At 37.3% G+C, this 22,192-nt stretch overlaps 2 long non-coding RNA genes across 6 annotated transcripts; both read right to left on the minus strand.

Annotated features, from left to right (window-relative positions):
• Positions 1 to 6,916: 6,916 nt before the first annotated feature.
• LOC148554165 (uncharacterized) lies at positions 6,917 to 12,445 on the minus strand. The gene is made up of 3 exons (XR_015892187.1): positions 12,399 to 12,445; positions 12,264 to 12,323; positions 6,917 to 6,966 (listed from the first exon to the last, which is right to left on the minus strand). It is a non-coding gene; the product is annotated as an uncharacterized LOC148554165 (long non-coding RNA).
• Positions 12,446 to 16,434: 3,989 nt separating this feature from the next.
• On the minus strand, positions 16,435 to 21,110 carry LOC110266720 (uncharacterized). Of its 5 annotated transcripts, XR_015892331.1 has the most exons (11): positions 20,660 to 21,110; positions 19,929 to 20,045; positions 19,629 to 19,765; positions 19,421 to 19,512; positions 19,239 to 19,313; positions 18,876 to 18,967; positions 18,512 to 18,640; positions 18,223 to 18,329; positions 17,874 to 17,994; positions 17,310 to 17,402; positions 16,435 to 16,766 (listed from the first exon to the last, which is right to left on the minus strand). It is a non-coding gene; the product is annotated as an uncharacterized LOC110266720 (long non-coding RNA). The 5 variants fall into 5 exon arrangements; XR_015892330.1 differs by having other exon boundaries at positions 17,874 to 18,329; XR_015892332.1 differs by having other exon boundaries at positions 17,874 to 18,329; positions 19,629 to 19,752; positions 20,660 to 21,088.
• Between the last annotated feature and the right edge of the window lie 1,082 nt (positions 21,111 to 22,192).

A 22,192-nucleotide genomic window follows, 5' to 3' on the forward strand; every position in this document is an offset into this window, starting at 1 on the left:
TATTTTATAGTGGTTTTAAACTGCCACAATCATCGCAAATTCCTAAAAAGATTGTTGTTATTTCTCGTGTTCTTTAAAATAATTATATATTTATTATATTTAAAATTATTTATTTATTTTAAAAATAATTAAAGAATACAAAATAAAAAAAATTAGACTATCTTAAAATAATTTTTAGAGTAAAGGACAAATAGGTCCTTGACCTTTTTTTTGCAGACATTTTTGTCCTCAAGGATTGGAAAATACATTCATGTCCCTGACCCTTTCAAAATGCGGACAAATTGACCCCTCCGTTGAAGTGACTCCGTTAGACTCAACGGAAAACGCTGACGTGGCTCCCGTGGCGCTGACCTGGCCGTTACGGGAGCACACGTGGCACACAGCTTTTCAAAACAGGACATATTAGTCCTCCCAACCCAAAACGACGTCGTTTCACCCAAATCCCCAATCTTTTACATTTATGAGCCCTAATCCTTCCACATATCAGCCACCTCCAACCCCAACCACCTCCTGCCCCTGACTCCCTCTTCCACCATTTTCATTATTATCCGCCGCCACCACCTTCATTTTCCTAGATCCCCCGTCCATGGTGGCCGGAGCTTCTCCACCACCGCACGTACACATAGATGACAACAAACCGTAACAGCAACTCACATGTTCTTCTTCCTCTGCAATGCCATTGCCTCTCTCCTTCTCACCCCTCAACAAGCTCAAGCGCTTCAAATCCCTCAAGCTCTGCATTTCAAAGTCTCTCCTCAACGCTCCTTCCCTCTACGAAGCCGTTTCATCTCTCGATCACTTCCACCCTAAGGGAATTCGCTTACCTTCTCGTGTTCTCGCCATCCTCTTGCGCCATTGCTCCGCCTCCAAATCCTACCGTGAGAGCAAATTGGTCCACTTGCATCTCAAGCTCACCGGTTTCAAACGCCCCACTACGTATTTTGCCAACCATTTGATCTGTATGTACTTTAGTTGCGGCAATTTTGTTGGTGCCCGCAAGGTGTTTGACAAAATGGAGGCTAGAAATTTGTACTCTTGGAACAATATGATTTCTGGGTATGTGAAATTGGGCATGATAAAGCAGGCTCGGGGTGTGTTTGATAGAATGCCTGAGAGAGATTTGGTGTTGTGGAATACGATGATTGTTGGGTATGCGCGTAATGGGGTGTTTGGTGAGGCTTTGGGGTTTTATGGGGAGTTGAGGAGATTGTGTATTGGGTATAATGGGTTTAGTTTTGCAAGTGTGTTGATTATTTGTGTGAAGATGAAAGACTTTGAGCTTTCTAGGCAGGTTCATGTGCAGGTTTTGGTTGTTGGATTTTTTACCAACGTAGTTGTATCATGAGACTAGAACAGAACAGTGGAACACGGTGGTTGTGGAGGGTGCGCATGGGGAGGGGAGTAGAGTGTGTTAGGATAAGCGAGGGAGTGGAGAGGGAGGGAGATGGGGCAAGGAGAGGAGGGGCAACGTAGGTGGTGGTGGAAGAGGGAGTCAGGGGCAGGAGGTGGTTGGGGTTGGAGGTGGCTGATCTGTGGAAGGATTAGGGCTTATAAATGTGAAAGATTGGGGGGTTTTGGTGAAACGACGTCGTTTTGGGTTGGGAGGACTAATATGTCCTGTTTTAAAAAGCTACACATTTTAGTGTGAGAGGACTAATATGTCCTGTTTTAAAAAGCTGCATGCCACGTGTGCTCCCGTAACGGCCAGGTCAGTGCCACGGGAGCCACGTCAGCGTTTTCCGTTGAGTCTAACGGAGTCACTTCAACGGAGGGGTCAATTTGTCCGTATTTTGAAAGGGTCAGGGACATGAATGTATTTTCCAATCCTTGAGGACAAAAATGTCTGCAAAAAAAAAGGTCAGGGACCTATTTGTCCTTTACTCTAATTTTTATTGTTTATCCAAACATTTTCCCCCCTTTAAATTTGGCTCTTAAGGAACAACGCCCTTACCTCTCACTAAGTACTTATCCTTATATGATCTCCACAACGAAGAAATAAGTAAGTTTAGTGTGGTATTTAAATCAAGAAGTGTATTCTAATTCCGTTTGTTTAGTGTTATATCATACAATAATATATATTATATCATCAACAATATATTTTGGTACAACTAATTTTTAAAAAGCTTGTATGTTTACATTAAAAGTACAGTTTTGGTCACTAATTAATTTAAATACAAAAAATTTTTTAACGCTCAATTGTACAATGATTATATAAAGATATAGTTGTTTTGTTCATATATCTTTATTGTAATGTGTATGGGCTGCTTTTGCTTCTAAGTAATAATAGCTTCTCATGAAATCTCTTGTATATAAATAATTAAATAGTGTTTAATTAGGAAGTTAAAATAGAAGTATTTGATTAAGGAGATAGATAAAGAAATTTGAAACAAAATTTTTGTGAATAAAATAAGGAAAATGTATTTCTTACTTTCTCTTAATAAATCACCATAGATGATCTGATTGATCACTATCATTAATTAAGGAATTTTTGGCAGAAGATGAATGTAGTTTATTTTAGTATTAGATTGATAAAGAGCAATGACCTTGTTTGTTTGTTTGTTTGTGCTTTATAAAAAAATTATAAGTAAAAGCAGTTGAATAGAGAAAAAAAATTATTCCCATATATTTTTAAAAAGACAAATTATTTAAAAATATATAATTCTAACCACTATTATTAAGATAAAATATTAAAATTTTATGTAATTATTTTTTTGAGTAAACTATCATTTTTAATCATAAAAGTTGAAAACGCTGACATATCTACTTATAGAAGACAAAAATTATCATTTGTATCTATAAAAAATGACTTTTGCAAGCAAAATTATCCAAATCCTAAAAAATTAAATAAAATTCTTAAAATACTCTTCTCTCCACTACTACTACCATCGTCTCCCCCAATTCCAACATCGACCACATCACCGCTCAGTACCGCCGTCTCGCCCTCCTCCTCAACCGTCACCCTAACCCCTTCTTCTTTTCGGGATTTGCCACCGAAACTTTTGGAAGATAAACACCTGAGAAAATCACTAAAGGCAAACAAATTCAGCTCAAGGAATCAAAACGAAGCAGAAGAAAAGAGAGGCGAAGTTAGTATACCCGAAGCGGCCGATCTTCTAGACTTGGGCGTGCTTGCTGCTGCCTCCAATCTTGGAGATGCTGGCGAAATCTTCCTCGGTAGAAATGGCGTCATTATAGGCAGGAGGGCGGGGCTCTGCCACTGGGCGAAGGTGTTGGAGAGAAGTGAGTCGCGGCGATAAGAGCGGCAGTCAAGGCAAAGGAAGACGGTAGTGGCGCCAGCATCGTCAGCATTTTGGATTAGCTCCTTGAAGAGGTGGTTCCCTCGGGGTAGTTCACAAGCACCTCCCTAATTCGGTGCGTGAGGTCCACCGTTGATTAGTTGGTTCTATGGGTTTCGAATTCGATTGTGCATTGAATTACAAATGTGACTGTAATTAGAATTTTTTTTTTCAAGTTATTGCTTCTGTGGTTGGCGTGGTGAGACAGAAGAAGAGGTTAAAGGGGGAAGCAGAACCTGCGGTTAAGATCAGAGTCGAAAAGGTGGAGGGAGGAGGAAGGGTGGTGATGGCGGTGGTGGTGATGGTAATGACAACAGTGATGGTGGTAGTTGAGGAGGAAAGTGGTGATAGAGTTTGGAATTGGAGTAGTAGAGGTCATTGAGAGAGGGGGAGGGGGAAGAGACGATGGTAGTAGTGGTGGAGAGAAGGGTAGTTTAGGAATTTTATTTAATTTTTTAGGGTTTAGATAATTTTACTTACAAAAGCCATTTTTTATGAGTACAAATGGTAATTTCCGTCTTCTATGGATAGATATGTCAGCATTTTCAACTTTATGGTTAGAAATAGTAGTTTACTTAATTTTCTTTTACATGAATAAATAAATATATAATAAAACAATCTTACCTGTTTATTTATAAAAATTATCATGTTATGTAAACAATTATTTTACTCGTGACCATAATTATAATTTCATCCAAAAAATACTTATATTTTTTTTATATCTACATAGCTTAACTTGCTTTTTAATTCTAATAAAAAGTATGTTTAAATATATCAAAATACAATATATTCTTCTTTTTCTGCTTTTATTTCTCTCAATTACACAAACAAATAAAGCTTATATTTATTTATGTTTTTATTTTATCTCATATATATATTATATATTACCAAACAGAATAATAAGATAATTAGGCTATTTTTTTATAATATAAAAAGTTTATTGGTGTTTTTAATGGAAATGGGAGTTTTTGGTGTATTTGCATGTTGGTGGACGTATTAGATGAGAATCCTCAACACGTGGAGGGAGTGCTGAAACAGAACGTGGAGGGCGTGTTGCTGACGTATCAATGTCTGATTTGAGGGCACCTTCAACACGTGGGGGGGGGGGGGGGCGTGTTGATGACGTGTCGAAGTCTGATTCGAGGGCAGCTTCAACACGGGGGGGGGGGGGGAGAGGGTGTGTCACTGGCTTGTCACTCTCTGATTCGATGGCGATGCAACACGTGGTGTGCATGTTGAGTGCTCTCCCTATATAAGGCCAAGCTCAGTACTATTTCATTGCAAAGAGAAGAGTTGTTTGAGTGTGTTTCTGGTGTGATAGAGGGTACCGCAAACTTGATAGTATATCGCAATGTTGAGATTATATGAATACTCATGAGGGAGTGAAGTTTGTGTATTAGAACCCATTTTCATTTGTGGTTTCGTGCACCATGACGTTCATGGAACTTCAGATTGGTCTCTGTCAAAGCATGAAGAACAGTATGTTGAGGAGAGTGAACAGTATTTTGTACTAGAATTCTATTATAGTTTTTGGTGGTCTAATACAGTGTCATATTATGCCAATTATTGATGAAGCGAGTATGCAGAATATGTTCTATATTCACCAGCAGACTCAGGTGCGATAGCTAAAGATTGAGCTGTATGTTGAGTTTAAAAACATAGAGGCAGATGGAGTTCAAAATGATTCAGATATAGAAGATGATAGAGCTGAAGTATATGAAGGAATGAACAGTGACAGTGAAGAGGACTTCGAAGCTACATATGAAGCCAGCGACAAAGACGAGGATGGTGATGTGGGAGTTGAGGTAGCAGTGGAGAATGTAGTGGTTCTTCCTGCAATTAGTCAACCGATGGACGTTCCACCTTATATGCGTTACTTGGATCTTGATGCCATACATGGACCGGAATTTTCGGAATATGCAAACATAGGTACGTGATTAGTAAATAATACATTTTTCTTAATTTATATTTTGAATGGATCAATGAATGATGATTTCTGCTTTGTGTAGGTGTTGTTGATCTTGAGGACAGGGAGTTAAGGATCGGAATAGAATATAGTTCTAGAAAGTTGGTTGTCGCAACAATTAGAAGCTACACTATCTCTAGAGGAGTCGACTATAATGTGTATGAGTCTGAGCCATAGATGTTCTATGCAAAATGCAAGACGTATGGACGTGGGTGTGACTAGCTTATCCAAAACCTCCTTGTGTTGGCGCTTGTTGATGGGATATTTTCTTGGAAGAAACGAATTTCTCCAAAACACCCAAAACTAACCGACAAGTGCACCGGGTCGCATCAAGTAATAATAACTCACGGGAGTGAGGTCGATCCCACAGGGATTGAAGGATTGAGCAATTTTAGTTTAGTGGTTGATTTAGTCAAGCGAATCAAGATTTGGTTGAGAGATTTGTGATTTGCAGAATTTAAATTGCATAGAAAGTAAAGGGAATGGGTAATTGGCATGAAATTAAAGAGAACAGGAATTAAAGTGCTGAATCTTAAAGAACAAGAAATTAAATGGCAGAAACTTAGAACGCAAGAAATGTAAATTGCAAAATCTTAAAGTGCAAGAAATGTAAATGGCTTGAATTGTAAAGGGAATGGGGAGTTGGATTTGCAGAAATTAAACAAGGAAATGTAAAATTGCAACAAACAGAGAAGTAAAGAAGGACTTGAATCGAACCGGATCTTAAAACAAAAATGTAAATGAGCATGAAAACAGTAAACAGGGAATGGGAAATGGAAATTCCGGATCTCAGGACCCAAGAGACTAGAAAGCCAAGTCTAGATCTCAATGCCTTCCTAGATCCAATCAAGAACAATTGCAAAGAAAATGTAAATTGCAAAGAAAGTAGATGAAAAGCAATTAACCGAAACTGAATTCAATTATGCAGTAAAATTAAACAGAGATATCTTAGGATGAGATTGAAACAGAATTCCTTCAATTCTCCAACCCAAGATCCAAGACAATTGTAATTGAAATTGAAAGCAAGAAAACTAAGAGGAAGGGAATTCAATTCTCCTTCCCCGAGACTTAGAAATTAAAATTCACTCAACACCAAAAGCTCTCCGAAAACTCTCTATGAAAACTAAAAGGGAAAGCTCCCTTCAAAACTTAAATTCTAATCTATTTATACACTTTCTTCAAATGGTCTTCAAGCCTTCAATTGGGCCTTTGCTCTTGGTGGAATTGGGTTGAGAGAGGCCTTGGTTGATTGCTCTTGGAGTTTGGAGAAGAACCGAATTGAACCGGGTTGGAATCATGAAAGCTTGAGTAAAAGTTGGAGTAAAAGTTAGGGGTCTAACTTTTGCTCCAACTTTTCACATCAGCACCCTTGTTTTGCTGATACCAACGTTGGGGCAAAAGTTAGGGGTCTAACTTTTGCTCCAACGTTGGCCTCCCCTTGGTTATTCATGGCGCCAACGTTAGCCAAAAAGTTAGGGGGCTAACGTTGGCGCAAACTTTTTGTGCATCCAGGGAGTGTTTTTCATGCCAAAAGTTAGCCAAAAAGTTAGGGGTCTAACTTTTGCTCCAGCTTTTACTTCCTGGTTCATAATTAATCCAAAAGTTTGAGCTAAAGTTTGAGGGCAAACTTTTGCTCAGACTTTTTGTTCTCTCTTCCTCCTAGCCCTTCCTTCTTGCATCAACCTTTCTCCAAGCTTTCTTCACCTATCATTAATCAACCAAACACATCAAAGCTATGCTCAAAATCATGAGATATTCATTCTTTCATAATATGTGACAATTATAGCACAAAACCTCATGAAATAGCATGAATTCATACATGGTTGATTAAATCAAAGGAAACATGAAAATCTACCCAATTGGCTTGCTTTTGGCTCAAGAAAGTGCATAATTCAGTTGAAAACAAAAGAAAAAGGCTAGTGAAACTAGGCTAAGATGAGTTGTCATCACAACACCAAACTTAAAGCTTGCTTGTCCCCAAGCAAGAAATGATTTATGCTCATAGGTTCTTTCACTTAAGACGGATTGAAGAATAAATTGTAAGGTCCTGTGAGTGAAGTGATGAAGTAACAGTGGGGTAAATTTTAAATCATATGCTCATGCAAGGGCTTCAGTGCTTACTAGTCCTCACATATTGGGAGTCTTAGGTCTTAGGATTTTCATCCAAATGGTATCATGGAGATCTCTTTATATGTAGTCACCTTGAAGCAGCTTATAGTTTCTTTGCTTTGGCCTTGACTCTAAGTGTCATGTCTCAAAGCGGCTCTTTAAATAAGCTTTCAATCAATACTCCTAAACCAGTTAGTTTTAAGGTATTAAGTGTTGAAGCACCCCTAAGGATTTACTTGCTCAAGCCTCTTTCTTTGACACAACTCAACCACAAGCATTTTACTAGGCTAACAAATCTTTGAGTCATTATTTCTTCTTTCTTTTCTGCCTAGTAATTGATGCTCAGAGCCTTGGGCCATGTTCTTTTTGTCTTTGTATTTTCTTTTCTTTCTTTTGTTTTGTTTGCTGCTTCTTGGATCAATAGATCTTTGAAAATCTCCACAATACTTCTTTGAACTTCATGTCCTGCCTATGAGCTCCCATGCAAGTTTTCACAAGCATGCAACCTCAATACATAATCATACAACTAGAACCACCACTTCTCCTAATCTTTTGCTTGCCTCAAAATTGTTTTAATTCCTCAATCCTTCTTTTCAAAGAACTTTCATGTGATGCAATTCTTGAATCATTGAGTACAAATGAGTTTTGAAGAGAAAAATGTTGTGAATAATCAAGCATCTTGCTTATTGAATTACAGAAAAAACTATGCTATGCAGGCAGGCAGGGGTATTATGTAACTTTCAATCACAGCAATATCTGATGTAAAATAATCACTTAACAATACAACCTTTTGGAGTTCACTTGCTTTCCTTCTTCTCATCATCATTAGTGCTGGCCGTCCCGTTCATCTTTCATCTCTTTGGTTGATGATGCTTAATCTTCCCAAAAGTTTGTATGGTACTCTGCAGTGTTACTGAAAGTTGCTTGTTCCCCAAGCACTTAGAAACAATGGTTAGCATGCAGGATTTATTTGTGGGCCTTTGTACTTACTTTGGTGTGGGAACACCAAACTTAGTACCTTGCCAATGGTTCTTGTGCATCAGATTAACCATGTGTAAAACTCTTTTTCTTTTTCAAAAGCAATAAAACTGAAAACTAGGAAACAGCAGAATAGTTAACTAGTTCATCCAACATGCTTGAAGCCAGCATTATGCAGAAAGTGAGAATGTGTTTTATAATGGGATTTTGGTGAAACACCAAACTTAGAATCCTGCATTCTCCTTTAGATTGTTTTGGTGTGCAACACCAAACTTAGCTTCTTGCATTATAGATAAAACTAATTAACCTTTTTATTAAAATAGTTATGAACAGAAAACTACCTCACGTTGGGTTGCCTCCCAACAAGCGCTCTTTTATTGTCACTAGCTTGACATCCTTCATCCTCTGATCATGGAAGTTGAGGTTTCTGTTGCCTTTGGTTTCCTCCTCTCACAGTAGGCTTCTCCTTGATAGTTGTTTCTTTTCCCGTAGCCTTCTTACTTTCCTCCATGACTCCCTTCTCTTTCAATCCAGCATCCTTTTCATGGCTCTTTGGGTTCAGAGTCCCCTTCTTCTCACCCACTTCAGCAAGGTTTTGAACCAGTTGTTCCATCTGCCTTTCAAGTCTTCTAAGTGAAGCCTCTTGGTTCTTGTTTATCATCTCTTGATGTTTCTTTATTTCTTCCTGCTCTATTGCCATCATTTCTTGAATTTTTATGGACCTCTCCATCAACATTTCTAGAATATAGATTCTTTGAAAGGTTGGAAGTGGTTGTGGCTGTGTCAATTGTGGTGGTCGATGAAGGTCATTTTGGGCGAATGGTGAGGTAGGACGGGGTTGGAAGTGTGTGTGATTGTTGTTGTGGGGGTGTGTTTTAAGTTGATTTTTGAAGCTGGGATTGTTGCAGTTGAAGTCCCTTGGTCTTTGGTTTTGGTTCTCAACCCCCCTCCCATTAGAATGAGTTCTCCAAGGTGGATTGTACACATCATTCTGAGGCCTGTGTTGGAGTATGCTAGAGTGATTGCTTGGAGATTGTAGTTGCTCATAACTTTGTTGCTCATGGTTGATGGCCCCAAAACTGTGTTCAGCTTGCTTACACCCATATGAGCTTTGAGTCAGGTTGTATGTATGTACTACAGCATGTCTCAACTCAGTGATTTTTCTAGCCATCATGTCTAGTTGTTGTAGAGTCTGCTGATGCATTTGCTTGTTTTGGCTTATGACTGCACGAGCACCTTCAATTTCTTTCTCTTGTGTGAATGGATGCACTTCTGCCTCTGGCTTAACAACCCTCTGTGATGGGTTCAACTTGACTAGGAGTCCACTCATCAGTTCTTCCCATCCGATAATGCTTCCTTGTGGAAAAGCTTCAAACCATTGGGCAACATCATTCATGGCTATGGATAGTTGCTTCGAACTATGGGTTACATTATCATCCAAGGTGGGTATATTACTCTCATGATTGCTAGAATTTGTTGAGTTCCCCTCCATGATCTGCACAGTCACAAACAATTCAAGTGATGATTGAATATTTTCAAGCTCAGAATGTGATTCAGAAGGTTAGCTGGCACAAAGTATCAAACAGTTGATGGACTTGGGAGATTAGTGGCAGAAATTGCTTCTCTTGTGTAAGCAAGAGCATTGCATAGAGCCAGAAATTTCAAGGAAAACTTCACTTTGTTGCTAGAGCGAAGTTTCAGTTATCTCAGGCAAAATTTCAAACAGTTAGTGGGTTAATTGAAAATTAGAGAAACAGAAAATAAAAATGCTAGATCTAGATCACCACCTCACTTAATCATTGTCAATCTAATCAATCCGCGGCAACGGCGCCAAAAACTTGATGGGATATTTTCTTGGAAGAAACGAATTTCTCCAAAACACCCAAAATTAACCGGCAAGTGCACCGGGTCGCATCAAGTAATAATAACTCACGGGAGTGAGGTCGATCCCACAGGGATTGAAGGATTGAGCAATTTTAGTTTAGTGGTTGATTTAGTCAAGCGAATCAAGATTTGGTTGAGAGATTTGTGATTTGCAGAATTTAAATTGCATAGAAAGTAAAGGGAATGGGTAATTGGCATGAAATTAAAGAGAACAGGAATTAAAGTGCTGAATCTTAAAGAACAAGAAATTAAATGGCAGAAACTTAGAACGCAAGAAATGTAAATTGCAAAATCTTAAAGTGCAAGAAATGTAAATGGCTTGAATTGTAAAGGGAATGGGGAGTTGGATTTGCAGAAATTAAACAAGGAAATGTAAAATTGCAACAAACAGAGAAGTAAAGAAGGACTTGAATCGAACCGGATCTTAAAACAAAAATGTAAATGAGCATGAAAACAGTAAACAGGGAATGGGAAATGGAAATTCCGGATCTCAGGACCCAAGAGACTAGAAAGCCAAGTCTAGATCTCAATGCCTTCCTAGATCCAATCAAGAACAATTGCAAAGAAAATGTAAATTGCAAAGAAAGTAGATGAAAAGCAATTAACCGAAACTGAATTCAATTGTGCAGTAAAATTAAACAGAGATATCTTAGGATGAGATTGAAACAGAATTCCTTCAATTCTCCAACCCAAGATCCAAGACAATTGTAATTGAAATTGAAAGCAAGAAAACTAAGAGGAAGGGAATTCAATTCTCCTTCCCCGAGACTTAGAAATTAAAATTCACTCAACACCAAAAGCTCTCCGAAAACTCTCTATGAAAACTAAAAGGGAAAGCTCCCTTCAAAACTTAAATTCTAATCTATTTATACACTTTCTTCAAATGGTCTTCAAGCCTTCAATTGGGCCTTTGCTCTTGGTGGAATTGGGTTGAGAGAGGCCTTGGTTGATTGCTCTTGGAGTTTAGAGAAGAACCGAATTGAACCGGATTGGAATCATGAAAGCTTGAGTAAAAGTTGGAGTAAAAGTTAGGGGTCTAACTTTTGCTCCAACTTTTCACATCAGCACCCTTGTTTTGCTGATACCAACGTTGGGGCAAAAGTTAGGGGTCTAACTTTTGCTCCAACGTTGGCCTCCCCTTGGTTATTCATGGCGCCAACGTTAGCCAAAAAGTTAGGGGGCTAACGTTGGCGCAAACTTTTTGTGCATCCAGGGAGTGTTTTTCATGCCAAAAGTTAGCCAAAAAGTTAGGGGTCTAACTTTTGCTCCAGCTTTTACTTCCTGGTTCATAATTAATCCAAAAGTTTGAGCTAAAGTTTGAGGGCAAACTTTTGCTCAAACTTTTTGTTTTCTCTTCCTCCTAGCCCTTCCTTCTTGCATCAACATTTCTCCAAGCTTTCTTCACCTATCATTAATCAACCAAACACATCAAAGCTATGCTCAAAATCATGAGATATTCATTCTTTCATAATATGTGACAATTATAGCACAAAACCTCATGAAATAGCATGAATTCATACATGGTTGATTAAATCAAAGGAAACATGAAAATCTACCCAATTGGCTTGCTTTTGGCTCAAGAAAGTGCATAATTCAGTTGAAAACAAAAGAAAAAGGCTAGTGAAACTAGGCTAAGATGAGTTGTCATCACTTGTCCGAGCAATATATTATCGGTTAAACGAGCTATTTACGTGGAAGAGTGCCAAGGCTCATGATCGCAAGCGGGTTGGATTTACTTTCTCTGCTTTTGCACAACAGTGAATAGAAGCAAATATGCAATGTGCTGGAAGCGGGTGTCGATCCCGCAACCGAGTGTTATGACAGATGCCCCATTCCATTATCCACTCCGTATGTAAAACTCTCTAGTCATGAAGCTGCACTCCGCGAAGAGTCATGCAATGCTCTTTCGGTAGAATGACTCTTGCTACCTCCGGGATGGGTTGTGCATTCCCAAACTGACGCATCACTCGGTTCGCAGGGTACTATTCGATATACTCGAACGATAATAATGGAACAACAATGCCACACACCTCAAGATGTCCATGTAACTCGTCAGGTATGATCACTCCTTCGTACGGCTGCCACACAAACTATAATATATTATTAGAAAATTAGAACCCTAATATTAATGTTGGATATTAACACACACAAAGCAAAATATTTACCTCTTCCATGTAGTATATTTTCTGCCTAAATGTCATCGTAGTCTTCGATAACCATGCTATGGTTCGTGCGAAATGACTCCACCTGAAACACGTAACATTGAAAAATTAAAAAATATGCCATCAAACAAATATGCATCTTCAATAGAATACACAACTAAAATAGGAGTTGTTACCTCTGAGCAACCAGTACGTCAGTTGCTGGAAGTACTGTCTCGATACAGGCGCAATACACAACATTCACTTCCATGCCCAAACAAACAAAAGAATAAGAGGGTCATCCATCTCCTTAGTATCATATAGTGATGTACGACACAGTGACCTGTAAAGATGCGCAAGACATGTTGACCCCAATTATAAGTGTGAATTTGATCAAAATCGCGGAGTAGCGGTAGATACTTCGCGTGGGCATATGCCATCGACTTATTCGCGAATAGGATCGAACCCAACAAAAAAAAATTGGCATCTCACATATCTCTAAATAGACTCCAAAGTATCCAATGGCTCTGCGTCTCTGATACGACGAACTCATGCTAGCTTTATATGAGATTTGGAGGAACTACTCACAACGGGTTCGCGACCGAAAATTGCGATGCTCTGACTTTTCAGGAATTTGCCACTACTATCTGTCCAGCCGCTCACAACCTGTCCATCAATGGGTAGGCCAAATATATGAGCGACATCTTCCAGTGTCACGGTAACCTCATCCACTGGCAATACAAAGGTGTGAGTCTCCGGCTTCCACCTTTCCATCAAAGCAAATAGTAAAGAGTAAAATCCTCTGATCATCCCAATTCTAGAAACATAGTAGATTCTTGTTGCTCTTAAAGTGTCTTCTACCATCGGGTTTCACTTCTTCGGCAAATACAGTCTACGAACCATAAGATTCCTGTTAGCCTGGTACAACAAAAATATATTTATTCATTAAATATATCTATTCATTATAACAAATAATTATTTAATAAAAAATAAATAAAATAAAATATAATAATAATTTGATTGTACTATACTTTACATAAATAATAAATAAAATAAAATATATTATATTATACTATTTACTTACTAGTTTAAATAATATAAATATGGTCATAAATAAAAAATAAAATAACATACAATAATATTATTATCCTTCATAATTATCATAACAAATACCCGAATAATATTTTTTAAAATTCATATTATATATTTATTTTCGTAAATAAAAAAATATTCATTAATATTAATATTTAAATTATTTATTAAATTTATTAAAAAAAATCACATTATAACAAAGACTTCCAAACATTAATGAGATCTACATTTATATTATTTCTTTGTTTATTAATTAACAAATATAAAATAAAATAATAATATACTAAAACTTATATTATTTATTAAATTTGATATTTACAAACTCAATTAAATAACATAGTAATATTAAATACAAATAAAAATAATTTATCTGATATTAACAAAAACAATTAATATTAATTAAAATAAAAAAATTAAATTACAAAAAAATGAACTTACATAAATGGGATAAATCCAAATAATTGATAATATATTCTTCGGGTGTCGTATAATTATGTACCATTTTTTATTAATACAAACTAATAATTTTTTTTTATGTATAATTACTCTTTTTTTTAACACACTACTAACTCTCTTCTTCTTCTTCCTCACTTCAGATTTCTTTTCACTCTAAAACTCACTACCGAAACATGAAATGGGGGAGTGTTGAGCTCCATTTATAGAGCTTTAGTCCTGCGTCACTGGTTATCGGAGGAAGGAGTTATCCCCTGCATGCAGACCACCTCCAACACGCCCACCCCGTGTTGCTGCAGCTCCTCGAAAACGCGAGAGAATCTCTGCAAAGCTTGCTAGATTTGGAGGCAACACGCCCACTGCGTGTTGGCAGGGTGCTACGAGGCCGCTGATGTCGCCAACTCACCACATCCCCCGCGTGTTGGCAGAGTGCTACCACGACGCTGATGAACCCTATTCACCAAGTCTCCCGCGTGTTAAACCTGCACCCACAAACCAATAAAATACCCCCCAATGTCAATATTGAGCAAAAACACAATGAGAATTTTCATATGAAAAATAAATTTTATCATTTATTTTTTTGAAAGAAAAAGCTCAACACATGAAGTGGACCTACAAAACTACAAAAATATAACCAAGCAACTCCTATGTCATCTCCGGCATAGCCATCAACAACATAAGTTAAGAACCACACCAATCCTTAGCTGAGTAGAATGATCTAGCAACACAATCAGCCACGTTTATTGCCTTGTTCTCGAATATGACAACATTTCTACGTAACCATATATTCCATATAATTGAGAAGAACCCAATTAGCTAACACTTATGCAACTCTTTTGTCAATGGCATTGTCCGCCAGCTCTCAAAGTGGTCTTTTAAGGTACTTGGTATAGTCCACTCTCGTCCAAACTCCTTGATCCATGCGCACCACACTTGCCAGGAGTACTCACAAGTAGAAAATAAATGTTGCACAGTTTCAACATTTTTCTTGCACAAGAAGCACATATTATCGTTCTCTTCAATGATCTCGAGCCTACTTAGTCGCTCATTTGTATTTATCTGGCCTATTAATACAAACCAGGTTAACAACTCTTCTTTAGGTGGACCAGTCCTTTTCAAATTTCTTTTGTGAATTTGTAGCTCAGGATATCATCGACCAAAGTCTGTTCTTGCAAAACCTAAATAAAGGAGTTAGTAGAATAGACGCCTTCCTTGTCAAATTTGCACACCACTTATCTTGCACATCTGCTATTAATCTAACAGATTGCAAGACATGAAGCATCTGATCCAATGTGTCAACCTCCCACTGGCGGAGTTTCCTCCTCCATTGGAAGTTTTAAACCTACTCTATCCCATCCCAAAAACAATAATCCCCAATTATTGATCCTTTTTGGTTTGAAATCAAGAAGAGTCTCGGATAGGAGTCTTTCAGCTTTCCCGATTGGAGCCAAGTATCCTCCCGAAATCTTGTAGATCTACCATCCCCTACCTCCATAGCCAGACCATCAATCATCTTCTGTTGGACCTATTGGTCCTTTATTCGCAATTGACATATGTCTCTCCACAGGCCTCTTCTCACTGGTAGAGTCTGAATTGATAGCAGCTTATCAGAATTTAAGTTGTTGTAGGAGCACACAATTTTCTTCCATAACGGGCAGTCTTCCTTTGAGAAACGCCACCACCATTTAAACAGTAACGTAGCATTACAAACCACCATATCTTCCACCCCAGTCCTCCTAACTTTTTCGGTGCCTGAACCATCTCCCACTTAACAAGAGCTATGCCAGGTTGGCCATCTTCCTTCCCCAAAAGAATCTGCTCTGCAAAGAGATTATGCGTTGTGCAACCGCATTTGGCATCTTATGCAAGCTCAAGTCACTACAAGAAAAACACCCATTCAGGTACACTTGAAAAGTGTAGCCAAAAGTGAAAAAAATGATGCCTTAGGCTACGGCTACGCTTTTTGGGCTATGGCTACGCTTTTTGGGGTGATTCCTATTCGGCCGTTGCCTATTCTCAAAGGCTACGCTTTTCTGCACCAAGGGCTACGCTTTTGGCGTTTAGGAATAGGCTACGCTTTTCAAGTGATGCTGTCCAGGACCAAAGGCTACGCTTTTCAGCTTTCATTCTTCCAGAATAGGCTACGCTTTTTAACGCTACTGCATCACTTGTAAAACATAGCCACATTGTATACCATGGCTACTTTTTATAAGCGTAGCCTTAGGTCCCTCTTTTTTTATATATATATACTATAGCTACTGTATATAAGTGTAGCCTTAGGTCTCGATTTTTTTTTTTTGTATAATATAGCTACTGTATATAAGTGTAGCCTTAGGTCTTATTTTTTTTCTATATATATATATATATATATATATATATATATATATATATATATATATATATAATTATCTAATAATTATCAATGCAACATAATAGTTAATATGATTACATGTATAATAATTCTGCATTTTTATTTAAATGAGTTGAATATTATAAAATAAAAATAAATACATAATTATACTAAATAATTTCTTTAAATAATATCAAAATAACCATAATATCACTTAAAATTTACTACTACTAATATCAAAGCTGACACTTCTGTTTCTGACTGTGAAAGTAGAGAACTTAAAATGAATATACAAATATACAAGCGAAACAAATTTGCAGAACATGAAAAGTATTTACAATTTCTTTTGAATTCCGGAGACAAGTCATCACAGTTTGAAGACCAGCATCACCAAATGTATCTGCACTACTACTTCCAAATAATATACCAGCAGCATTGTGCTCCTTCTTTGCCTTCCGAATATGCAAAGCTTCAAGATGGCTATGAAGTATTTTATTCTGAAGGAGGTTGATGACATCAATCACACAAGTAATTTGAAAGAAACCAATGCAATAAAATATAAATAATAAAAACAGTTCACACTATGTGGGCTTGCCATAAGGAAGAAACAGTGTTACTGCCTACTATCAAATACAGTTTATGGACATGCTGTTTAAATTGCATTACAATGTGACCCATTATTTCTTTTATATTTTGAGTTGAAGATAAAGAGAAAATACAGAGTTAGGAGGAAGAGGTCATTCAATCACCGACAGTGGCACAGACTGCACATTGACAGTGATTAACTAGACTTGCTAACTGTAACTGATCTTAGGTTGCAAACTGCAACCAACACTCACCAAAGATACCAAATAAATTAACAGTCCTGTAAATAATGAATTCCTCATATACACATCAATAGACCACAATTTTTTAATGTGTTGGGTAGACAACAGTTTAATACTAGACAATAAGAGCAAGTTAGGACACAATAATTCAACAAGAACACTGAAGGATAACTGAATAAGGCATCAGTCAAACTAAACGGGTGAAAAGAAAACCTGCTCATTTATTTCATCATATTTCTTCTCAGCGTCATTTCTTGCCTTCTCAAGCAATTTCTTCTACTCTTCCCACTTAGCCTTCAGTTGACTCTGCAAAACACAAATATGCAAACAGGGTGAATTATCGGTACATCTATCCAGAAAATCAAACAAACCAAAATTCCAGTAAATGGGAAAGAATATATAAAGTAAGTAGACAAAGTGTAAAACAAACTGACAAATGCAACAGTAAACCATGTGGCTTATAGGGAAATCCCAGTGCAAGAAGAAATGAAAAATCCAACTGAACTAGCACTATCAAAGAATCACTAGACACACTGCAAGTTTCACACTGCTAGTATAGCATGAACAAAAACAGCATCCACTTCACCCTGTCATCATAGTTACACATTTACACAATCAAGCCCATAATATCCAAATAACCAATCACATGAAAAAGAAGTTAGCTCTTTTCATTGCCTTGGACACTGTATTATTTAGATGGCATTTGAAATACTAACATCAGAAACATCAGAAAATACTTCTCCAAAAGGACTTTGTACAACAACAACAAAGGCATACCTTGGGATAACTGGAGCAAGAACAAGTGCAGGATTTTGGGAGAATGCAGCAGTTTCCGAAGCCGCAGCTACCTTGGCAGCATTTTGATTCAAGACAAGAGCTACTGAAATAGCTCCTCCTCCTCCATTCAGGACAGTACAAAATGTTGTGATAACAAAGCAACATCTTTTTGTAGGTTAAAGATAATAGGAATAATAACTACAGCACTACCGAGCTTCATAGTATTTTGTTTCCTTTTAATGAACTAAATAGTGCTAATAAGGGAAAAAATTGCTAACATTTCCTATCATTTTATATTAACTTTGCCTATTAAATTAGTTTTCTGTGCAGAAACATTAGACTTACTTACCGGTCTTTGTATAATTAATGAGTTGTACAGTAACTTCAGTTTGGTTGTCAATCGCTTGTCTGATTTTTTTCACAATTGCTGAATCTGTTTCAAGTCCTTGAAGAAATCTGAATGACCAAGGAGTATCCAAGTTAAAGATAAACTTGCCATAGATAATTTCCAGTTAAATCAACCTCTCGAATGAAATTTTATAATATTCTAAGATAAAATGTAGGATTTTGTGGAAGTGTGGAATATATATGAGGTGTGAACCAACAAAGTGTCAATATAATCAGAAAAGAAAGTTCACCTATGTTTCCATTTCTGTTGTTATTGAACATAGATCAAATTTGATATCTGCCTTTTGCATGTACAAAGCAAATGCTTGCAAGTTATGGATATCTATCATTATGATATGCTGAACTCCAGGATATTGAACCTATTATATACAAAAGAAATCATAATTGAAAAGTTCACTCCCTCTCAATTACAAACACAACATTTTGCAATCTTGATGTTAATATTCTCATCCCAACTATAAGCAGCGTATTGTAACACTGTCATACCAGAATTATTTACCAATTCAATATCATTTTCTAAAATCAATTCCACTAAATACTCCACAAAACCAGTAGATACAAGGAATATAGGATAACTCGATGTAACATTTGTACCTCAGAAGATGAAGAATCGAAGACCCAACCTCCTTCATCAGTATCTAGAGATGCCAGATTACCTTCTTTATTTAGAACAGGCAAACCATGTCCTATTATACAATAAAGGGGTCAACTTATGATAAGAACAAATAACAAAAGTTCTTTTAATTTTTGGACAGAAATTGCAATAAATTGAAATAGCAAAAAATTGTTGTAACGCATAAGAACATCAGTAGAAATGGAAATTAAGAAGAGAAGAAAAAAATGAATGAAAAATCAAAGGAAAAAATTAATCAAGAAAAAAATTATGGCCTGCTAATCTCTGTTGGGATGCAAAAGATTCCTAATGAACTGAGCCAGCAACTGAAGATAAGAACAAACCTGAATTTTCTGACGTGCTTCCTTGTGCACTTGAAACTGGATTTGGTCCCTCCATATATAATATTTGACATACCTCTAAACAAAAGATAAAGTAAGAGGTAAGACATAAAACAAGAAGAAGCAAGAGTGTAATACTCCAGAATCCCCAATTTTCGGCCGAACTAGCACATAGCAAAGCTGACCTTACAATCTGACTGGGCAGAACAAGTCCTTTTCCATCAACACATCATTTTTCATTATAGTAATCCATTGACTCCTCAGCAGTTGGAAAGAACTGCAGCACATTTAATTTGCCAAATCTAAGTAAAAATGAGCAGCATAAAGAGAAAGATGGAGTAAATGTAAAGTAGGTTCATTAAATTTAGAAGAAAATGTTTAGATACTACTCACCTTTAAGAATATGAAATCCATTTTCAAAATACTGTACAGAATCTTCACATGTAAAAAAAACCCTTTCAATTGCAGGAATTCTAAGCTGCAATCTCATTCTTGTAAACTCATCCCTTCGCCTTTCCTAAACACAGCAGCTGAATAGGCAATCAATTAAAACTAGAACCTTAATCATCAGCAATAAATTCTAATCATAAGAGTTGAATCCCAAATCAAATTCAAATAGAAACCCCAATCACAGATTTTTGAAGTCAAACAGGACGCGAGAACATAAATAGCAAGAGAGATAGAGAGAGAGACCTGGTGACCGGAGAGCTGGTGAACTGCAGTCCGGCAAACATCTCCGGCTTTCTTGAAAGGTCAAAATTGGCCATAAGAATTAAGAACGTAAAGCAAACAGAACCTTTTTTTCAAACTCTGCAACCAAGATTACGGGCACTGATGTTACAATTTTATAGCCCTTTACAACAATTACAGCAGCATCAACTGCAAATTTTACTGCAGCTAGAATTGCAACCACAAATCCAAACCATGATGGGACAAATAAACTTTTTCTTCAACAAACCATTTAATTTTGTAACAAATTAATTAAATTCATAAATTTAGAAGCAATCCTCCAGCACCGTTGATTACCCTAAACACAGAATTGGGTATTGGATGGAATCAAAACTATTCAAGTGTTTGGAAGATTTTCGTGATCAAATGGTAAAAAAGAATGTCTTGGCCTCAGATGCTGTGAACAAAACACCAAACAAATTACTCGAATCTAATTAACTAAATACAGTTCAGTACAAATGTCACCTGAAAAATAAATAAACATCTTAAAATGTCACCCAAACCAAATATGATTTCAACTCAAAAATGGCGTATCTGGCTCATGCGTTACTCTCAAATTTTAACATTCTAATTGAAATACAAGAAATAAACAAGACCATAGTTGTTGTGTTTGTGATTACAGAGCAGAAACCGGTTACTAAAATCGGAACCCTAAACCCCCTAAATTTCAGAATCAAATGAAAATTAATACATACCTAATCGACGACGTGAGCACAGAGAGGACGACGAGAAGCGCAGAGATCGACGATGGTGTGGGCGGCGCGCAACGATCAGTGCAGGAGGGCGAAGAGGAGCGACGGTTAGTGGTTAGTGGTGAGTGGTGTGTGGCGGTGAGTGGTGACTGGGGTTCGATCTTCGCGATGGTGAGGGTTTTCGATTCGCGGGATGCAGAAGGGTTTTCTGAAAGGGTTTTCTTCGCGCGGTGAATGGTGACTCTTGGAGGGTTTTCTTCTCTGAAAGGTGAAAGGGTGATGACGAGCTGAGTGTGAGCTGATGGTTTTCTTCTCTGAGTGTGAGCTGAGTTTGAGCTGAGGGTTTTCTTCTCTGAACCCTTCACTGAGGAAAGCAAACGTAAGGAAGAAGAAAATAACCCTTCATTCGAGACCACTGCAAACAGAAGAAGTAGTGAAAACACCGGTCACTCTTGGTTTTCTTCTTTGAAAGGTGAAAGGTGAAAGGTGAAAGAGTTTTCTTCTCTTGGAAGGAAAATTTTCACCAAGTGTGAGTTGAGTGTGCGTCCTTACGCCAGGAAAAAATTAAGAGGGAAAAAATTCACTCAGTGGCAAATTTTTGGCTCTAGATACATTAGGCATCACTTTTAAAATGCACCCAAAACTTAATAAATAGGCTACCCTTTAAAAGCGTCCTCTTTGATACGAAAAGTGAACCTATAGATATCAACCTATGGCTACGCTTTATAAGTGATTTCTAAAATACCTAAGGCTACACTTTTTAAATGATGCCACAGTTGTGTATCCTTTTCTCTTATAAAAAGGCAACATGGAGAAAAGCGTAGCCTATTCATAGAATAGGCTACGCTTTTCAAATGTAGCTTAAAAAAAGTGTGGCTGAATGGGTATTTTTCTTGTAGTGAGTAATAAATAGGTAGGCTGTTTATTATTGACTTTATGAGTACTAGCTTTCTGGCCTTACTAAGGACCTTTGATTTCCACAAGCTAAACTTTTCTTCCACCTTATCAAAAACTGGCTTCCAAGTTTTTATTAACCGGGGATTTGCTCCAAGGATAATTCCAAGGTACCTCACCGGTAGAGCTGTCTACTGGCATCCAAGTAGAAGGCACATTCGATTCACCCACTTCTGACTGTAATTCACTAGGATCAAATTGGATTTGTCAAAATTTATACTCAACCTAGACATTATTTCAAAGCACCTCAAAAGTCTCTGATAATTTTTCACTGTCTTCTTTTCAGGCGGACAGAACAATATAGTGTCATCAGCAAACTGTAAATGTGATAACTCTATATTATCCCTACCGACTAACAGCGGAGAGATTCTCTTGTTTCTTACCGCTTCCCCGATCATCCTGTTAAGCACATCCACCACCAATACAAAAAAAATAGCGATAATGGATTGCCCTGTCGAAGCCCCCTCTCCATCTATAACGGTTTCGTTGGTGACCCATTAATCATAATAGAGATAGATGCCGATGTAACATACTCTCTGATCCATGCCCTCTATGTACTCCCGAAACCCATTTTATCTAACA

This window comes from Arachis ipaensis, chromosome B7 (assembly GCF_059453495.1).
Source record: "Arachis ipaensis isolate K30076 ecotype BB chromosome B7, ASM5945349v1, whole genome shotgun sequence".
Lineage (NCBI taxonomy): Eukaryota > Viridiplantae > Streptophyta > Magnoliopsida > Fabales > Fabaceae > Arachis > Arachis ipaensis.